A 20,642-nucleotide genomic window follows, 5' to 3' on the forward strand; every position below is an offset into this window, starting at 1 on the left:
AGGTAGGGCTGAGGGAACACCCCACCCCCCCCCATACATGAATTTCGTGCACCGGCCTCTAGTTACATAATAAAGTAATCAACAAACACTACATGATCGGCCAAAACCGGTTTGGCTCAGTGGATAGAGTGTCGGTCTGCGGACTGAAAGGTCCCAGGTTCAATTCCGGTCAAGGGCATGTGCCGTGGTTGCGGGCACATCCCCAGTGGGGGGTGTGCAGGAGGCAGCTGATAGATGTTTCTCTCTCATCGATGTTTCTAACTCTATCCCTCTCCCTTCCTCTCTGTAAAAAATCAATAAAATATATTTAAAACAAACAAACTACATAATCATCTCAAATATTTTTTTAAAAAATCTGAAAATTCCAATACTCTTTCATGAAGGAAGGAAGGAAGGAAGGAAGGAAGGAAGGAAGGAAGGAAGGAAGGAGGGAAGGAAGGGAGGAAGAAAGGTCAAACAAGGAATAGAAGAGAATCTTCTCAACAAAAACAAGAGCATCTATGAAAAACCTACAGCTAACATCACAGTAGCTGCTGAAAGACTGAATGCTTTCCCTCTGAGCCTAGGCACAAGACAAGGATGTCTACTCACCAACTTCTGTTCAACACTGTCCTGTAGATTCCAGCCAGCACAATTAGACTAGAAAGATGTAAAGGGTATACATACTAGAAATAAAGAAACAAAGAAATAAAATTCTTTATTTACAGACAACTTGACCTTGCAAATAAAAAGAGCAAAGGAATCCACTAAAAACTAGTAGAAGCAATAAACAAGTTGCATTCAGTTTTCAAAGCATAAGGTTGATATACAAAAATTAATTCTACAGGGTGAGACAAAAGTAGACTTACAGTTGTAAGTATGTGGAACACAGAGTTTATTCTTGTGTTATTATTTATCGTATTATTTTCCATATGAACAACTGTAAACCTACTTTTGTCCCAACCTGTATTTCTATACACTAAAAATGAACAATCTAAAACTGAAATGAAGAAAATCATTTCATTCATAAAAACATCTAAAACAAACCCTAAAATATTTAGGAATACTTTAAAAAGAGAAGTGAAAAACTTGTACACTGAAAACTATAAAATATTACTGAAAGATATTAAAGAAGCCATCAATAAATGAAAATATATCCCATGTTCACAGGTTGGAAGATATAATATTATTAAGATGGCAACACTCCCCAAATTTTCTACAGGTTTAACACAATCCTTTCCAGCTTCTTTCTAGAAAGAGATCCTAAAATTCATATGGAAATGCAAAAGATACAGAGCAGCCAAAACAATCTTGAAAAAAAGAACAAAGTTGGAAGATATACTTCTCAAAATTTACTACAAAGCTAAAATAATTAAGGCTGTGATATCGGAATAAGGAAGACATATGAATCAATGAAATAAAAATGAGAGCCTAAAAATAAGCCCTTACATTTATGGTCAATCAATTTATAACAAGGTGCCAAGAAATTTTAAAGAGAAAAGAATACTCTTTACAACAGATGGTGCTGGGACAACAGGATATCTACATGCAAACAAAAAGAAATGAAAGAAAGAAACCGGATAACTACCACATACTGCAAATAAAAATTAACTCAAAACTGATCGCCTAGGAGAAACCAAGATGGCGGCACAGGTAAACACCTGAACTGCTGCCTCACACAACAATTTCAAAACTACAACTAAAAGACAAAACGGACATCATCCAGAACCACAGGAAGGCTGGCTGAGAGGAAATTCTACAACTAGAAGGAAAGAGAAAAGCACACTGAGACTCACAGGAGCTGCAGAAGGCAGAGGTACGGAGGCGCGTGCGTAGAGAGGGCTGGCAACTGAGTACACAGCTGGCTTTTTCAAGCGGGAGGGAGGCTCTGAACTCTAGTTCCAGGTGAGACTCTGGGGACCCAGACTCATATGGGGAGAAACTGGACTGTCTGGCAGCAGGTGAAACTCAAGGGCGGCTTTCTCTCAGAGGTGCTTGCAGTGATTACCATGGGACACTGAGACCCAGGGGCCTCTTAGGGCAGGGCTGACGGGAAGCCATTGCTGTTTGCTCCATCCTGAGATTCCGCCCCATGAAGCCATTGCTGTTTGCTCTGCCCTGAGACTCCGCCCCATCCAAGCTGAGCACAGAGACTTTTGCATATGAATGGCCTGGTCCTTTGAATTCTAAACTTACCTAACAAACTGCAGCTGAGTCAGTGAGACCCAGAACATCCAAAAGAAGGCCCAAGGCCCCACAGCAGCTTGCATTGCTTCACAGCTGGGCCTCATCTGGGCACCTCCAAACCCCAAACAAAGAAGAGGAATCTGCAGATCTCTCTATAGCTCCTGCTGGGTGGCCTCAGGCAGAGCTAAATTAGCACCTCCTTGGAGATCCAAGAGCCAGTGTACCCAGGGGTCAGAGTGGGACCATCCAGATTACAACTCCTCAGATCCATAAGGGACACACTCAGGGGGCAGACTCAGTGAGCACCAAAGCCCCATTGAAGCAAGTCTTGTCTCATAAGGGTGTCTCCAGCACAGAAGTTCTCCCATCATAGACACAGCTGATCCTCACAGCCAATGGGCCTGGAGTCAATTCCTCCCAGTGATACCAACAACAATCAAGGCTTAACTAAAACAAGACTGTTCACACAGCCCACAAAGGGGTGTACCAAGAGTATCCACCTCAGGTAACTGGGGAGGCTGAGCCCTATAGGACACCTAGCATACAAAGCCACTCTATCAACTCAGGGCAGCAGCCAAAATGTGGAGACAAAGAAACAGGTCACAAATGAAAGAAATGGAGGAAAGCAAACTACAGGATATAGAGTTCAAAACCATGGTAATAAGGTTTTTCAAGAAGTTTCTAGAAACCACCGATAAATTTAGTGAGACCCTTGAGGATATGAAAAAGGACCAACTAGAAATTAAGCATACACTGACTGAAATTAAAAATAATATACAGAGATCCAACAGCAGACTAGAGGATCGCAAGAATCAAGTCAAAGATTTGAAATACAAAGAAGCAAAAAACACCCAACTGGAAAAGCAAAAAGAATCCAAAGATATGAAGATAGTGTAAGTAGGCTCTGGGACAACTTCAAGTGTACCAACATCAGAATTATGGGGGTGCCAGAAGAAGAGAGAGAACAAGATACTGAAAACCTATTAGAAGAAATAATGACAGAAAACTTCCCCCACCTGGTGAAAGAAATAGACTTACAAGTCCAGGAAGCGTAAAGAACCCCAAACAAGAGGAATCCAAAGAGGATCATAGCAAGACATGTCATAATTAAAATGCCAAGAGCAAAAGACTAAGAGAGAATAGTAAAAGCAGCAAGAGAAAAACAGTTAGTTACCTACAAGGGAGCACCCATATGATTTCTCAACAGAAACTATGCAGGCCAGATGGGAGTGGCAAGAAATATTCAAAGTGATGAATAGCAAGAACCTACAACCAAGATTACTCTACCCAGCAAAGCTATCATTCAGAATTGAAGGTCAGATAAAGAGCTTCACAGATAAGAAAAAGCTAAAGGAGTTCATCACCGCCAAACCAGTATTATATGAAATGCTGAAAGGTATTCTTTAAGAAGAGGAAGAAGAAGGAAAAGGTAAAGATAAAAATTATGAACAACAAATACATATCTATCAACAAGTGAATCTAAAAATCAAGTGAATAAAAAATCTGATGAAAAGAATAAACCTGTGAATATAGGGTGTGTGTGGGGGGTAATGGTAAGATATGTACACATATAATACCTCAATAAAAAATTTAAAAAATTAAAAAAAAAAGAAAAGAATAAACCTGTGAATATAATAGAATCAGGGGCATAGAAAGGGAGTGGACTGACAATTCTCAGGGGGGAAGGGGTGTGGGGGGTGCGGGAAAAGACTGGACATAAATCGTATACCTATGGATGAGGACAGTGGGAGGGGGTAAGGGCAGAGGGTGGGGTGGGAACCGGGTGGAGGGGAGCTATGGGGGGAAAAAAGAGGAACAACTGTAATAATCTGAACAATAAAAATTTATTTAAAAAAACAACTGATTGCCTATATATATGAGCTACAATTACAAAACTCCTAGAAGAAAACACAGAAGTAATTATTCTTTATAAAAATAGATTAAGCACTGATTTCTTAGATATGACACCAAAAGCATAGCAATAAAAAATTTTTTTGATATATTAAATGTAATCAGAATTTAAAACTTTGTGCTTCAAATGACACCATCAAGAAAGTGAAAAGCAACTCAGAGACTGGGAGAAAATATTTGCAAATGATAAATCCAAGAACGAGCTTATATCCAGAATATATAAAGGCCTATTACGACTCAATAATAAAAGAAAAACATCACAATTTAAAATAGGCAAAGAATTTGAATAGACACTTCTCCAAAGAAATATATAAGTAGACAAAATAGCACAAAATAGCACAGGAAAATGCAAATTAAAACTACAATGAGATAGTACTTATTTATTAAAAAGGATAAAATTGCGAAGACTGGCCATTCAAGTGCTTACAACTGTGCAGAACAAGTAGAACTCTCATATTCCAATGGTGGCAATATAAAATGGTTTGGCAGTTTCTTAACTTAAACATACATCTACCATATGATCTAGACATTCAATTCCTTGGGTAAATATACTCAACGAAAAAGAAATTCTATATCCACACAAAGATGTGTACACTGCTGTTCATAGCAGCTCTATTTGAAATAGTAAAAAGCTATCACATCTCCATCAACAGGTTATAAACACATTATATAAAATCTATACAATGAAATACTACTCAGTAATCAAGGAATAACCTATCTGTGGATTGATGTCTTTCCACCAGTAGATTTTCCAATACTAAAAATCTTCATTCATTCTCTTTTTAAATATTGCTTTGCCTACTCTCAATTTATTAGACTTTCTCACTATAATTTCTCATTCTGATCATTCTAATTTCCATGTCTCTTAATTTTTCTCTTTTCCTTTTGTCTTTTTGAGCTGTATTCTGAATGATTTATTCTGACCTATATCCTAGTTCATTGATTCTTGGGGTTTGCTTAATTGCCTAATCAGTGGTTAAACTCAACAAATGAATTTTGATTTTTTATTACTGCATTTTTCATGAGTAGCAATTACACTGTTCTTTTTAAACCAGCCCTGTATCTCTGTCACTTTTAAGCCTCCTGTTCCCTGAATCTGTTTTTGTTTTTTGTTTTTTGTTTTTTTTTAATATATTTTATTGATTTTTTACAGAGAGGAAGGGAGAGGGATAGAGAGCTAGAAACATCGATGAGAGAGAAACATCGACCAGCTGCCTCCTGCACACCCCCTACCGGGGATGTGCCCGCAACCAATGTACATGCCCCTGACCGGAATCGAACCTGGGACCCTTCAGTCCGCAGACCGACGCTCTATCCACTGAGCCAAACCGGTTTCGGCCTGAATCTGTTTTTGAAACTTGTCTATTATATATGTAAAATAGCCCATTGTAGTTGTTTTAATAATCTGTGACTGGTAATTCCAATACACAAAGCTTTTATAAGTTTACTTCTAACTACCTATTGTTTCTGCTGATTCTTGCTCAGGTTGTCTTATTTCCTTGTGTACTTGGGTTATCTTTGACAATAAATTATTCACTGACTTCAAAACTTTAAATCAAAGATGCAAGTATACTCCTACAGAGAATATTTGCATTTGCTTACAGATGATTTTAACTTCATGCTTTCACAAATAACCCAATTTTAAAATGGGCAAAGGATGTAAATAGCCATTGCTTCAAAGAAGATGGACAAATGGCCAATAAACACTTGAAAAGGTCTCAACATCATTAGTCATTAGGGAAATGCAAACCAGAAACACAATGAGATACCACTTGACACACACTAGGATGGATAGAGTAAAACAGATAGTGTTGGCAAGGATGTGCGGAAACTGGAACCCTCATACATTGTTGGTGGGAATGAAAAATGGTGCAGCTGCTTTGGAAAAACAATTTGGTAGCTGGTGATGGATGGAGACTTGACTTGGAGTGGTGAACACACAGAACAGTGTACAGATGATGTGTTGTAGAATTGTGCACCTGAAACCTGTATGGTTTTGTTAGCCAGTGTCACCCCAATAAATTCAATTAAAAGGAAAAATAATTCTGAGGAATTGGAAGAAATTCAAGATTTGAAAAGAAAATTAAGTAGAAATTTTAAATAAACAATAAAAGAAAAACAGTTTGGTAGTGCCTCTAACACTTAAACACAGAGTTACCATATGACCCAGGAATTCCACTCCTAAATATAGCTATGAGATTGAAAAATGTATTTCCACACAAATGTTCATAGCACATTACTCATAATAGCCAAAAAGTAGTTACAACCCAACTGTCCATTTCTAATGAATAGAAAAACAAAATGTAGTATATTTATACAATGGAATATTATTCAGGTATAAAAAGGAATAAAGTGCTAATTCATGCAACAACATGAATAAACCTCAAAAACATTACACTAAGTGAACAAAGCAAGAAACAAAAGACCACATATTGTATGATTTCATTCATAGGAGATGCCCAGAATGAGCAAATCCAGAGACAGAATGTCGATTAGTGACTGCCTGAGGCTTGGGGAAGGGAAGAAATGAGACTGCTAATAGTACATGGTTTCTTTCCAGGATGATGAAAATATTTTGGAATTAGATAGTGATGACGGTTGCACAACTTTGTGGGTAGAAAACCCACTAAATTGTACACTTTTATGGTATGAATTTTATGGTATGGGCATTATATCTCCCCAAAACATGAATTTTACAAATTCACATTTTGACATTTTTTATGACCACCACTGTGATGTAAATTTCTCCCATGGTCTGGTGGTTGCAATTTCCTAAGGACTGGCTTCTTATCCCTCTGATTTACTGGGCATCAAGGCAACTTTCACTGCAGATCCTTGAAGGAGGTAGGCTGAGTTTTCATCCTTTACATGAAAGCACAGACATTTGGGATCCTAGAATTATGGGCAGACAGTCTCTGGTTTAACACGAACCTTGACTGAGCCCTGTGCTGACTTCTAAGTATGCCTCCCATCCTGCAAATCCACCAAGTTCTTACTCAAAGCCCATCAAGTCCCCCCACCACCCCAACCACCCAGTTCAGCAAACACCCTCTTTAGTCTTTCAGAGTTTCGCTTTCTCTTAGATTTTGACATATCAATTCCTAACTACCACTTAATTTTTTTTTTAATACAGCATTTTTGGCTATTTCCAGTAAGAACATTTTTCCAAGTATCTTAACTATATCCCCCCAAAGTGAAAATCCTGTATTTGCTTTTCAAGTTAAAATTAACTCTAATGAGTTAGGACAGTATTTGCAAAAACTAACGACAGTCTGATAGTCTAACTTCAGTATTACTTGTGAGCTCGGGGGATTACTGTAGAGATACTTAAGACTTAAATAACACATTATACTACAATAAAAAGTTTTAAAAGAAGCATGGGTGGGTGATTTGTTCTCTTAGGTAGCGAGGCTCTTTATACAACCAAAGTAAGTAAGATTGCAGCAAAGGTACACAAAGAAACCCAAGGAAAAAAACAGCAGAAACACACACACATATGGAAACTTGACATATGACACAGATCAATAAAAGGAAAAACAGAATAGTCAATTAAAAAATACTGGTAAAAAGATTAGCCATGTGGCAAAAAATAAAAATAAAGTAAACTAGATCCCTCCACTTCACATTATATAAAAATCATGTTCACACGATTAAGGACATAAATATGAACAGCAACATTTTAAAGCTTTTAGAAGAAAATATCAGACTATATCGTTATGACCTCAGGGAAGGGAAAGATGTGTTAAGTAAGATGCCAAAAGCACTAAATGTAAGGAGAAAGACGACATATTCAACTCCATGAAACCATTGAATATGCCCATCAAAAACCACTATAAAGAAAGTAGGGAGACAGGCTACTTACTAGGAAAAAGGTATTTGCCACATGTATAAGTGACAAGGGATTAGTACCTAGAATCTATAATAATAAAAGGGTAACATGCTAATTAGACTGGACAAAGCCGGGGCTGCGAGGGAGGCCTGGGTGCCAGAGGGAAGCCGGTGCTGGCAGCTGGGGGAAGGAAGGCCTACTCTTGCATGAATTTCGTGCATCAGGCCTCTAGCATATATATAAAGAATATACATATACAGAGACTTCTAGAAATCAATTTTTAAAAGATTTTTAAAAACAATAAAAACTAGGCAAAAGACCTATATGGACGTCCCACAGAAGAGGAATTATAAAAGGATCACTATCATTAGTAATTAAAGAAATATAAACTCCCCATAGGGTACCATGTCTCACCCACCAGATTGTTGAAAAGAAAAAAATCAGGTTAAGTACAAATACTGCACAAACTGTACATTGTCTCAATGTGGTTGAGAAAGGGAACAAAGCAAGCACTTAACACACTGTGGGAGTGTAAACTGGTACAGCCACTTCATAAAACAATTCAGTATTATCTGGCAAAACTGAAGAGCCACAACTCCACTCCTAGGCAAAAAGCTAGGGAAATTCTTGTGGGTGGACACAGAGACATGAATTAGAATGGTAATAACAAGTCAGCTTTTAATGACAAAAAATAAAAATTTAATTTAAAAAAAAACGCTGAAAACTCCCCCAAATCTCCATTAACAGGAGGATGGATAAAACAGTGGTACAGTCATACAATGAATGACATACAGCAGAAAAAGTAAACAAACACATAAAATACATGTGATTGTTAATTTACTGTTTATGTTATCAATAAGGCAACAGTAGGCTATTAGCAGGTAAGTTTTGGAGGGGTCAAATTTATATCTGGATTTTTAACTGCATGAGCCGTGGGCACTGCTAAGCCCCACTTTGTTCATGGGTCAACTGTATATTTCTTCTTAATCGGTGTGTTTTCTTCCACTCTCTTTTTTTTATTTACTCTTCTTTATAGCTTTATTGAGGTACAATGGACTTAGAGTAAATTGCACATATTTAAAACGTACAATTAAGTGAGTCAGACATTATGTATACATTGATGAAAGCATCTTCACAATCAAGAAAATGAATACATCCCCCATCCCCCAATGTTTCCTTATGCCCTTTTCCACCCATTCTCCCTTCCTTTCCCTTGCCCCGAGTAACCCTATCCCCGAGTAACCACTGGTCTGTTTTCTGTACTTTACACTAATTGGCATTTTCTGGAATTTACCAGGCATATTTGGGGCATAATTTATGCATATATTTCGCTTTAGTAGATACTGCCAGAAAGTTCTGTAAAATGACTGTACCAATTCACACTACTACCAGCAAGAGTATGAGCGTTCCAGTTGCTCTACAACCTTGTTATGACCCTTGATTATTGGCCTTTTCCATTTTAACCATTTTTTGCATATCCCTAAGTAAGATACATATAAAACTACTTGTCTGAATAACAAAAAAAATTAAACATTCAATGGAGATTGAAGTGGAACTCTTTACAAAGGCATTTTAGTCAAAGAGCATTTTCTCTCAAATGTATAATTATTGAAGCAAAGGCCCTAACTGATGTATACCTCATGGATTCTGATTTAGTAAAAACATGATTTCTCCGTTAAGGATTTTAGAAGAGTCACTGAGATATACATGAAAGAGTCACATGAGTTAAAAGTTAGTTGGGCAGCTCAGCTGGCATGGCTCAGTGGTTGAGCGTTGATCTATGAACTGGAAGGTTATGGTTCGATTCCTGGTCGGGGCACATCCCCGAGTTGTGGGCTCAATCCCCAGTAAGGTGCGTGCAGGAGGCAGCTGATCAATGATTCTCTCTCATCATTGATGTTTCTATTTCTCTCTCCCCTCTGCCTTCCTCTCTGAAATCAATAATATTGTTTAAAAAGTAAGTTGGGCAAAGGAGGGAGAAATGGGGGACATCTGTAACACTGTCAACAATAACATTTTTAAAAAAGTAATTGGGAGTATCCATGTACTCAGGTGAAATACTACCCAATAGTTGGCTACAATATGACTTGAACACTGATAACAGCATTTGCACCCAACAGACCAAAACACCACTAAAATAGTGTTCACCACTTGAAATAAAACAGGTTCTTATAAACACGGTAGTTCTATCAACGTGCTCGGCTACTTGTTCTGAGCTTTTGCTACTTCGCCATGAGAGAGGAACAATGCTGTGAGATACACTTTAACATAAAGGCATTTTCCTTCTATTCTCTACAATCTGACTATAAACTGCCTTCTACCACTCTGTCACTTCTAATCTTTGTTTCTCAAAATAAGGACTCAATATTCTCTATCTTTATTTCATCTTCTATTTACTCCTCAAATTCATTCAAATTTGGCTTCCATCCGCATCATCTCACTGAAATTATGTTTGCTGAGATCGGTGACCCCCTCCTTATTAGCAAAGCCAATAGGCACTTTATCAGCTCCTATCTCCCTGATTCTTCTGACTCATTTGACTCTGAGATTCCTCTCATTAAACCTCGTCCCTCTCCCGGTTTCAATGACGCCTCTGTGGCCAGTTTCACTCCTTCCCTGAGGGCTCCTCGGTTTCCTTCACTGTGTCTACCTATCACTTAAATATCGGTACTTCCCCTCCTCGATCTTCCTCTCTTCTTACTCTGCTTATTTGAATGGTTTCTTCCACTCTCACAGAACTAACATCCACAATCCAGATGCTTCCAACTTCTACAACTCTGATCCTGACTTCAGAAAATCCCCACATCAATCTATTAAAACTAGAGGCCCAGTGCACAAAATTCATGCAAGGGGCTCGGCCCTCACAGTCCCGGCTTCGTCCGGAAGGTTGTCCTGCCGGTCATCCTGCTGTTCCGTCTAATTAGCATATTAGCTCTTTATTACATAGGATACCCGCTGGACAGCAATGCCAGATGTCTTGCAAGAATCTCAAACTCATTTTCTCTCAACCTGAATCAGTCTACCAATGTGTTAGGTTTATTTGTAAATTAAATTTATGAAATTAATTATTTATTATAACTCAAGAGGAGCCAAAAAAAGACACTTAAATTTTTTTTTCTTAAAGGGTTAAAAAAGAGCAAAATTTTAATGATGTCTTTTCCTTCAGTTATGAAGGTAAGTCATTGTCACGAGCAAAAACTACAAAATACAAAAGCTAGTTTAAAAAGCAAATTTCGAATTCCAGCTCTCAAAAGCAAGTAAAATCAACATTTCCTCCTTAAAAAAAAACATTTTTTAACCATGATAACGTAACATCACAAAATATTAAATTGGTAAATAGGAGTGTTGTTATTAACTCTCGATATTTTCAAGCCTCCCCTCCCCCCCCACACACACACACACAACTCTATTAACTGCCCACCTGGAGTAAGAATCAGTGTAATATTTTAAATACAAACGCAATCCTTTCTCATGCTGTATTTCAACTATTCTAAACTTTTTTGACTTGGCATCTACCTTCCCTACTATACCTGCCGTCTGTGTGCAATGTACTCCACGATCCATCCACAGCATTAGCCAAGAAAACAAGGTGGAAGAACGAGATGACAAATCTAAAATCTAGCTGGGTAGATAACTCGTGTTTTGCAAAATCCATAGGAAAGGGGCATTTTAACACCCCTTCGCGGCTTCAGAACGGGCCGGGCTGGGGTCTCCCTCCCTCCGGCCGGGGGATCCCCGCAGCTCACCCAGCTCACAGGGAGCCGGTGCCGCCAGGCCACGTGATCCTGGCTGTCCGGGACCCTAAGCTCCCTCCCCCCACCCCACCCCCCGCCCCGCACCCCAACCCCCGGCCTCTGGGGAGCAAGCGTCGCTGAAGAGACTCAGGTACAGTCACCCGGGGCCCCAAAGAAGGCGACATTGAAAGAAAAAAAAAGTTAGAGACGGAAAAACAAACAAACGTGCAGAACAGTCGCGGCACACTCAGCCCGCGGGGCAGGGGGCGAGGGGTCTGCTCGCTGGGCCCAGGGCCCGGGACGCTCTCACCCCCGCTCCCCAAACCCCGCGAGCCCGACCCCCCGGGAAGCGCCCCGACAGCGCACCTGAGCCCCGGCTCCCTCCCCGCCGGGCCGGCGTCTCCGGGCGAGGCTCTCGGGGCGCCCGGCTCCACTCCGCGGCCGCCCCGGCGGGTTACCTGCTCCGGGCGGTGGGCGCTCTGCCGTCGCCGCCCCGAGGGAACGTGACTCGGGTCACCTCGCGCCCCAGGTCCTGCCGGATCCCGTGTCCTCCCCGCCGGTTCCCGTGTCCTCCCCGCCGGATCCCGTGTCCTCCCCGCCGGATCCCGTGTCCTCCCCGCCGGTTCCCGTGTCCTCCCCGCCGGTTCCCGTGTCCTCCCCGCCGGTTCCCGTGTCCTCCCCGCCTCTCCCCTCCCGAGGTGCGCGCCGAGGGGCGGGGCCGGGTAGGTTGCAGGCCAGGGTACCTGAGCGCACTGCGCCTGCGCCATCCGCTCATTATTTTATTCCGCCCCCCCCCCCCCCCCGCCGGCACACCCCCCCCCCCTCCACACACACACCCTTCCCATTCTTGGCCTCTTCAAGCCCCAACGCCCAGCTACTCCCTTTGGAAAGGTCTAAGATGAAGGCAGGCAGAGTTTGGAGTGCTTTGAGGGGTCAGGACAGAGAGAAAGGATGGAAGGGGACTAGAGGGACAGCACTGGCCTGATGAACCGCTTTGAAAGTGAAGGAAGGAGCAGTCTCTCTCGTCAGAGACGCTTCTGCACCTTTTTGGGGGAGCCCAGAACCTTTTCTTAGTTACTAGACTTAGTGTTTATTCCTAACTATGAAGTCTTGAGAATCATCCGCATCTCTTCACTTTTGTGGTTTTGCGGTTTCAGCAGGGGGTACGCTGAAAGGAGTACTAAAGGTCTCCCCTGCAATGGCCCTGTCCCCATTCTACGCTGGACTCTAGGGCCCTGGCGAGGAGCTGACGGGCCCTTGTCCTTTTTGCCTCCCACGGTGGGGATCTTAACTCTACCTGTAATGAGTTCCTAGATGATCTGTTGGCGAAAAGCTCAGCTTTTTGAGAGGCCGATGGATTATAACTTGAAATAAAGGTAATACTTTTCTTCCTGGAGAGCAGTCTTTTCCAAAGTGGGCTCTGTTCATCTCTAGGTCCTAGAGATGCTGGGGTGGGGTGGGGTGGGTATAGAATCCAAGGTCAGATTGACCTAGGGCAGTGGTCGGCAAACTCATTATTCAACAGAGCCAAATAGCAACAGTACAACGATTGACATTTCTTTTGAGAGCCAAATTTTTTAAACTTAAACTTCTTCTAACACCACTTCTTCAAAATAGACTCGCCCAGGCCGTGGTATTTTGTGGGAGAGCCACACTCAAGGGGCCAAAGGGCCGCATGTGGCTCGCGAGCTGCAGTTTGCCGACCACGGACCTCGGGGGAAAAACACACTATAGTTGCTCTCCTTGAAACGGATGAAGCATTTTACAGGACTGAAAACTGTGTTTTGCTTTGTGTCATCCTGCATTTCCCAAATGTATTTGACCTGAAGGGTGGCAGAATATGCCAACCCAAAACAGGCCACTGTGGCACAAGAATTACTTGGAGTTCAAAGCACTTGAAAAACTTCAGATGCAAGAAGTTTAATTAATTTTAAAGCACGCTTGTCTTCCTTTTTCTTCCTGAAGGCAAATGAGACTCCGGTGTGAAAGATGCCCTCCATATACCAGAAGGAAAGAAACATTCTGATCACCAGAGAAGGAAGTCAAGGATGAGGGAAATCTATAGAAACCTTGTTAAACTGACCCTTATATGCCCAGTCACTTCACAATTAACGCATTGCGGACAGATCACGAGAATTCTCGCTTCATATTACACCGTGTTTTACAAAGTATCATACTTTAAAAAGATATTAGCTTGTAAGAACATGTAATAAATAACTCCAAATGCAATGGGTATTTAATTTTAAAGCATGCCTTTAACATTTATGTAAAACGTTTTTTGTACTCGTTCTATAGAGCTAGCAAGGAAACTACTGGTCCGCAATGTGTTAACTACCAGAACTCAAGCCCCCTTTCTTGTTGCATTTTCACTACTTACTACTCTTTGTCCACCTTAGTATATAAATGTCCAGCTCTAACTGCTTCTTTGGGCCTTCAATTTCCTATTGCTGCTCCCCTGTACATGTAAAGACCTCTATGCTTTGCTCTTGTTCATCTGTCTTTGTCAATTAAATTCTAATTTCTAATCAGGCACCCTAAGAGGGTTGAGTTTTACCTTCCCTAGAGACCACACAAATCTCTTCTTGAGAAATGCCTGTTACAATCCCGGGGTATTAGTGTTTCAACCAATACTCTTTGATCAATTCTTCTTTAAAGTCCAAGGACATTCACCTTGAATAAATCTTCACCCTATTACAAATGTTTGCATAAAGCTTTCCCATGAGTCATCTCATTTAATCCTCACAGTGATGATGTACTGTAACTGTGATTATTCTCATTTTACAGTTGTAGGTAGTGAGGATCCAACAGTGGTTGCCCAAGTATAGAGTCAAGATTGACTCTGGACTTCAGACTGGAAGGCCTTTTAAAGGTGTACGATGTGCTCTGTTTAAGTGTCAGATGGTGGGGGGCGGCGGGAGAGAAAAGGACAAGAACCTTTATCTTTTACTTCCAATGGTACCGGACATCATAGTTCACTCAAAAGTGTCATGCAAATGTGCTGAATGAATGAAGAATGAATGAGTGCGTGAGTGCCTAATGATGCTTACTGCGTGGGACTGAGTCCTTGGTGCCCTAACTGGACAACCTTCACATGCAGAAGTTCCAAGAGCAAGAGCCCCCCAGTTGTTTTTAGTTTTCTTCCATCTTCCGCCTAAAAAGGATTCCTTGGAAGAATCCACTCTGTTGGCAGAAATAGTTCTTTGAAAACAGTGAAACCACTTCTTTTATTTTCCTTGAAATGGGCTTCCTTCCTGTTCCACTTTGAGAGGTGGAGCTACACTGGTGGAAAGGGTGATTTTGTATATACACCTTTCTTCGTGCCCCGGTGTTTAACCTCTTCCCACAAGAAGACGGTTGTGCAACATTCTGAATAGGTTTTTGTTTTTTGTTTGTTGGATTTTTAATGTTAAGCAATAATGTTTTCATAGTAATGTCATATTATTTGAGGCAGATCTAAGGCAAAAAAAAAAAAAAAGATTGGGGATGCTGTGGGTAACAGTGCTGCTTAGATTTTGTGGTGCATATCGATTCTTTCATTTGGTAGAGACAAATCACTTAAGCCCTGTCCTAATCCCTTTTCTTTCTTCCTTCACTCAGCGCAGTTTGTAAATGATTTGTGACTCAGTCCAGCCCTGCCACTACCCGCCACCACACATTTTTGAATCAACTGTAGTTCCCTAAATTGCCAAATTTGCACTACTGTTCCCCTTAACTCCTATTTTATGGGTACCAACTGGCAAATTCGTGTTTATTCAGTTGAAGTATCTCCTCTTCTGAAGATGTAACTCCACAACTCTCATCCCAGGGTGAATTAAGTGTCCTTCCTCAATGTTCCCACCACAATCCATCCATATCTCAATCGTGCCACCTGTACAATAGCTGTGGTGATTGCCTTCTGTCCCCTCTTGCCACTAAACTCGCTCCATGTGAGTTACCAGCAGACAGGAGTCATAATTTCCACCTGTTTCCTGGACACATAGCTTAACACCTGACACATAGAAACCACTAAAGTATTTGTTGAATGAAGGAAAAACAAAAAGAATATGAATTCCTAGAGTGCTTGTAAAATGGGGATAATTTCGCAAATATAAATGGTTATGTGACTACAATGCAGGGAGTGGGGGAGAGACAGAGTCCCCTCAAATGATCCCCTGCCCATTTTCTGTCTTAGAAAAACAACAGCACAAACTTATGCATAGGTATTTATTCATTCATTCATTTGCTTGCTCAACAAACATTTCTGAGAGTCCATAGTATACCAGGTACAGTCCTAAGCACTTGCTTCAGAGAGAGAGTGACATTTCAGCAGAATCATGAATGCTCACCAAACCTCGATTCCTCTTTCTGGGCACAAAACTAAAGTACTAGGAGTGAGAAGAGAGGCCCTATAGGCTCTTGAATGTCTTACTAAGGAGTCTACGGGACACAGAGGTTGAATAAACTAGGGACTATTTGTGGTGGGATGAGTTTTTTCTCTCCCTCCCTCCCCCTCCCCTTCTCCATCATATTCTTTCCTAAGTGACTAGAACCCACTAACGCTAAGGTAACAATGGGAAAATGGTTGGTCATAGATACTTCGCCAAGGGCTTCTTTTCTCAACGCCCTCACCCCACAATACCTTCCCTGCTCCAAACCCCATTAATCAATGAAACTTCATAGCACCAAAAGGCTGATCGTTTCATGGAGATCTAAACGAAAAACATTCAGCCCCTAGGACAGGAGGCAATAGCACCAGTGGGATCAAAGGAAGGTTGTAAAGGAGAAAGAGAGAATTCAGAAAAAAAAGAAAGTAAGAAAGAAAAAGAGGGTTTTCTACCAAGTACAAACTCAACTCACCCAGGCTGGGAAGCTGGTCTAAAGAGGATGAGACATACAGGGAGCACACAGTGTAAAATTGTCCCAGGATTTTAGAACAAAGGCCCCCCGCCGCCCCCCGACTCATTGAATAAAGCACAGAAACATATAAATTCCTGGACTGGAAGAAATGATTCAAATCTGAAACAAACAACTGCATTTTTCTGGACTCCTTTTACAAGGGTTTAAACTGTGTCAACTTGCTTAAGCCGGAACTACCCTTTCCAAGATTTCTTTCCCTGTGTGGTTCTATGTTGGATTGACCAAAAGGAGGAATTTGGACAAGACTTGGAAGGTAGAAGTGAAACAGGGCTATTCCTCTCTGAAAATCCTCATAACCACGCACAGTGGTGCACAAACACAGAGACACTGCCGGGTTCGTGTCCTTGCCTCTTGTGTCTAGCTCTTCCTCCTAATCGCTGGCCCTGCAGAGCACGAGAGCACCAGGCCTGCATCCTGAGCTGACTGAAGACCTACAGAGGTGAGCTATCCATAGACTTTCCACAGCTCTCCTGGATGCCACTCTAGCAGCTACAGCTGCCTGGCTTCCTAGATCCATCCCATGTTCTGACCCTGTAGATCCATCTACCAGGGCTTGATGGGAGCTGGTTAGTGACTTTTCTCTGATCCGTCAGTCTGGCTTCCAGGACTTTACTTTCCCAGTTTCTACCACAATTTTTATATTCTTATGTCAGTAATACTCTAATGGTTCATCTTCTCTGATCAAAGCCCTCCAATTCACCTTGCATGTGCTTGGATGCCCAAAAGGAAGATTATGTGACTTATACCGCTCTTCCCTTCTACTAATAAAGGAAAAGGTTACCTATAAGAACTACAGAAATGTGAGTTCCAAGTACTACTTGATAGAGGTCTCCCCAAGAGGGGGTGGCTTCCTACTGTGAATTTACTGTAGAATGAAAACTGACTCTCAGCTTTTCAAGCTTAGAAACTTGCTTCTTTCCCCGCTTTAGCATACTAGGTTAAACTCTATTGAAGAAGACTCGGTCAGGCTCAGTAGACACTGAAGGAGACAAGAAGGTCTTTAACAGGGCCTATTAATATAGCATGAGAAATAGAATTATTGTAGGCCCCAGACATTTGTCTCTTCAAAGCCCTGCACTTGCAGAAATAGCCATACAGGAAGCTAAATGATAATCAGGTTGCTGAGGAGGGATATGTTATCAAAATTAGAAGAGTTAAGAGGAATATTGAGTGATGAATAGCATCAAGTTATGATAGACATATCAACCCCACAGAACAAACTGGCCTGTCACAGTTGTAGACAAGTGTGTGGCTCCATTCATCAAGGGTACAGTCGTAGCCATAGGCCTTCTCTGTAGTAGATTACAGTATTGGCCCAGTGCTTCATCTCTTACTGTATCCATACGCTTTGCCATGACTTTGAAATTCCTTTCACTCAAGAAGTGGAATATATTCCTCTACCCCTTGATTATGACTTCAGACATCTGACTTGCTTTGGCCAATAGAATGAGATAGAAGGAACAGTGTTAAAGTTCTGAGCTTGGGCCCGAGGAGGCCTCACATATTTCTGCTTGCCCTCTTATGCTTTTGCCAACGCCATAAGAAGAGTTTGCCTGGGCCAGCCAGCTGGTCCAAGAAGGATGAGGGGCATGGAGCAGAGTCATCCCAGATAAGCCCAGACTAGATCAGCATGACGCCAGCTGATCAGCAGACAGGTGAGAAGTAATAGATGATTACTGTTTTATGCCATGGTATTTTGGGACTGTTTGATATGCAGCAGTAGTTACCTGAGATACTCTCCAATTATGATTTTCTGGGATGATGGGAGAGGTGCTCTTACCCCATTGTGGCCCCAGAGTTCTAGAGCAGCATGCCCAGGATTCTCCCGCCAAATCACTAGGAGGCACCAATTTGGGCCAATGGAAGTTAGAGGGTCATCTTTGGACCCTCAGTAAAAATCTGTTTGACCTTTTCTATCCTTTTGGTTAGATATAAAATCTAAATATTGTTGCAGCAGAGGAGAGAAAGATTTAAAAAACTCTTCAGAAGGCTACTTCTGAATATTAAGGGCCGTTTGCAAATACAACTCTAAATCACTATCTGAAAAAAACACACATACATAAATCTGAAATCTATCATTTGTGTTTTTTGCTTTTATCAGAGTTTTAGGAAAAATAATACACCCAACAAAATCCCCAGGCAGCTTAGGATGCCAAGACGTTCTTCCCTTCTCTTCAAATCTGCTCCAAGCCCATAAGGAGAAGTCATGAATAAATGTGGTTGGCAGATGACCAAATGTCCAAAGACATGTTTTTATGACAATTGTATCTTAATCTGTTAGTTTGAAGTATGCATTGGTCTTTATATGAATTAGAAGCATTGTTGGGGGTGGGAGGGTCCTCAAAACATTGTATAATCCTATTTGTTTAGACATTCCTTCTTTCCCCACCGCTCCCTGCCTTTCACTGGCTTCCCCCCACCCCCTTCCAGTTTGCGAGGGACTGATGATGTTGGGATATTTTTTCAGGAAATGTGGGAGGTCTGCAGTCCATTTCCTACTCGATGTGGGCTTCATTTACGAGAAGAACAAACCAACAACAACAATGCAACCCTCTTCCAGCTCCACTCTACAGCACCCCATGCCCTGGCGTTGAATGAGCTGTCGCATCACCCTACAAGGTGACAGCACTCCAGGGATGGGACAGGGGCGGTGAGGGCCAGCAAAGCACACCCTTCCATTTCTGAAAAACATCCCCTCAGGAAACAATTTGGCTTTTCCTGCAAAACATGAATTTGCTTGGCATTCTGACCAACTCATCACCCCTGTTCATCTCACGCTGCATGCCTGATTAATAACAACAGCGAGTCCAAGAACATAGTGAATACAGCTTCAAGAGGAAAGGGGGCAAGGAGAGACAAACAATACCCTCGCCAAACAACACGCATGCGCACACCCCCACACCCCCCACCACCCCAAACATACAAAGCCACTTTTAAAGTGTTGAGAAATACAAAATGCCTCAATCAAAAACCATTTCACTTTACTGGGAACAGCGTTGAGAATGACTTCCTTTCTCCCATCCAAATATGTCTGGCGTGATAATAGCATTCATTCTTCATTGGCCTATCACATGCCAAACACTGTTCATGGTCCATACATACAGACTTATTTAATTATGGTAGATATCATTATCTAAACTTCACAGAGGAGTAACGATCGAGGAGCCAGGATTTGAACCCAAGGCTGTGTGTGACTCTCAAGGTCAAGCTTCTTTCATTGAATCACAGCAGTTGTTTCTACATAAACTCAATTCATTTCTCAAGGCTGATTGAAATCATCATCTCTCCTGTGAATTCTTGACTTGTTCTGAACAGAACTCTGATGGTTACAAGTAACAGAAACCCACTGAAATGAGTTCAAGTAAAAGGCACAGCATGGCATTCTCATCCCAGCCCTGACAAGGGAGGGGAAACAGTCGAACATCCAGGAATGCAGGAATTTGAACAGGTGGGCATTAGGAAGGGCACAGCCCCTGAGGCAGCCCTGGCACCTCCCAGCCTCTCATCTCAGAGAGGCCACTTTTCTCTGCACACCTGCACATCTCAACCAGCTTCTCTGAGTCTCTGGTCCCTCAGAGCATCAGTCTGCCCCCAATTCTGCAATGACTTCCTTTACTGCAAATCTACTGGACCTTTGAGCTCAGGGCCTACCACCTAAGAGTAATAACTGCTGTTACTTTCCAGGAGCAGAATCCAATGGGCTCAGCTTATATTTTTTAGTTGAACCACAAGAGGCACAGGTTGCTGGCTGGTCTATGGTTGGGCTCCCCTAGGTCCACCCTGGGCCAGACAGAGGTAGCTGGGAAGGAGAGGATCAAGTGATCTGCTGCTGTCCCTGTGGGTGGGGAAGTACCTTGAAATTCAGTAAATGCTCAGCTCTCATTCACTCCCCTTTCCTTTAGAGGGCTGATTTATATACCTGGTGTAGCCCTTAATTTTAAGTAGCCCCAACTGCTCTTCAACTGCATTTTATTTATTTTCTAGGTTCCTAGAGAACCACATCTTCAGGTCATTATATCTGCAATGCTTGGCCGAGTGCTTAAAACACAGTGGACATTTACAAATGATTTGTTTTACTAGACAAAGTTCATCAAGGGGCAGGACAA

At 41.7% G+C, this 20,642-nt stretch overlaps 1 protein-coding gene and 1 pseudogene across 5 annotated transcripts in view; one reads left to right on the top strand and one right to left on the bottom strand.

The window, feature by feature from the left end:
* TC2N (tandem C2 domains, nuclear) overlaps positions 1-12,207 on the bottom strand; it is a 42,468-nt gene extending 30,261 nt beyond the window's left edge. The window contains exons 1-2 of one of the 4 annotated variants that reach the window (XM_079768106.1): positions 12,099-12,207; positions 592-665 (exon numbers count right to left, since the gene is read on the bottom strand). The gene's annotated coding sequence lies outside the window, so the exon portion shown is untranslated. Of the gene's footprint in view, positions 1-591; positions 666-12,006 lie in introns of all 4 variants that reach the window. The other 3 variants (XM_079768107.1, XM_079768109.1, XM_079768108.1) reach the window with 3 other exon arrangements.
* LOC307097890 (dCTP pyrophosphatase 1-like) overlaps positions 1-20,642 on the top strand; it is a 447,295-nt pseudogene that overhangs the window by 283,206 nt on the left and 143,447 nt on the right. The window lies entirely within an intron of this gene.

Source organism: Cnephaeus nilssonii (genome assembly GCF_951640355.1).
Source record: "Cnephaeus nilssonii genome assembly, chromosome: 4".
NCBI classification, from domain to species: domain Eukaryota; kingdom Metazoa; phylum Chordata; class Mammalia; order Chiroptera; family Vespertilionidae; genus Cnephaeus; species Cnephaeus nilssonii.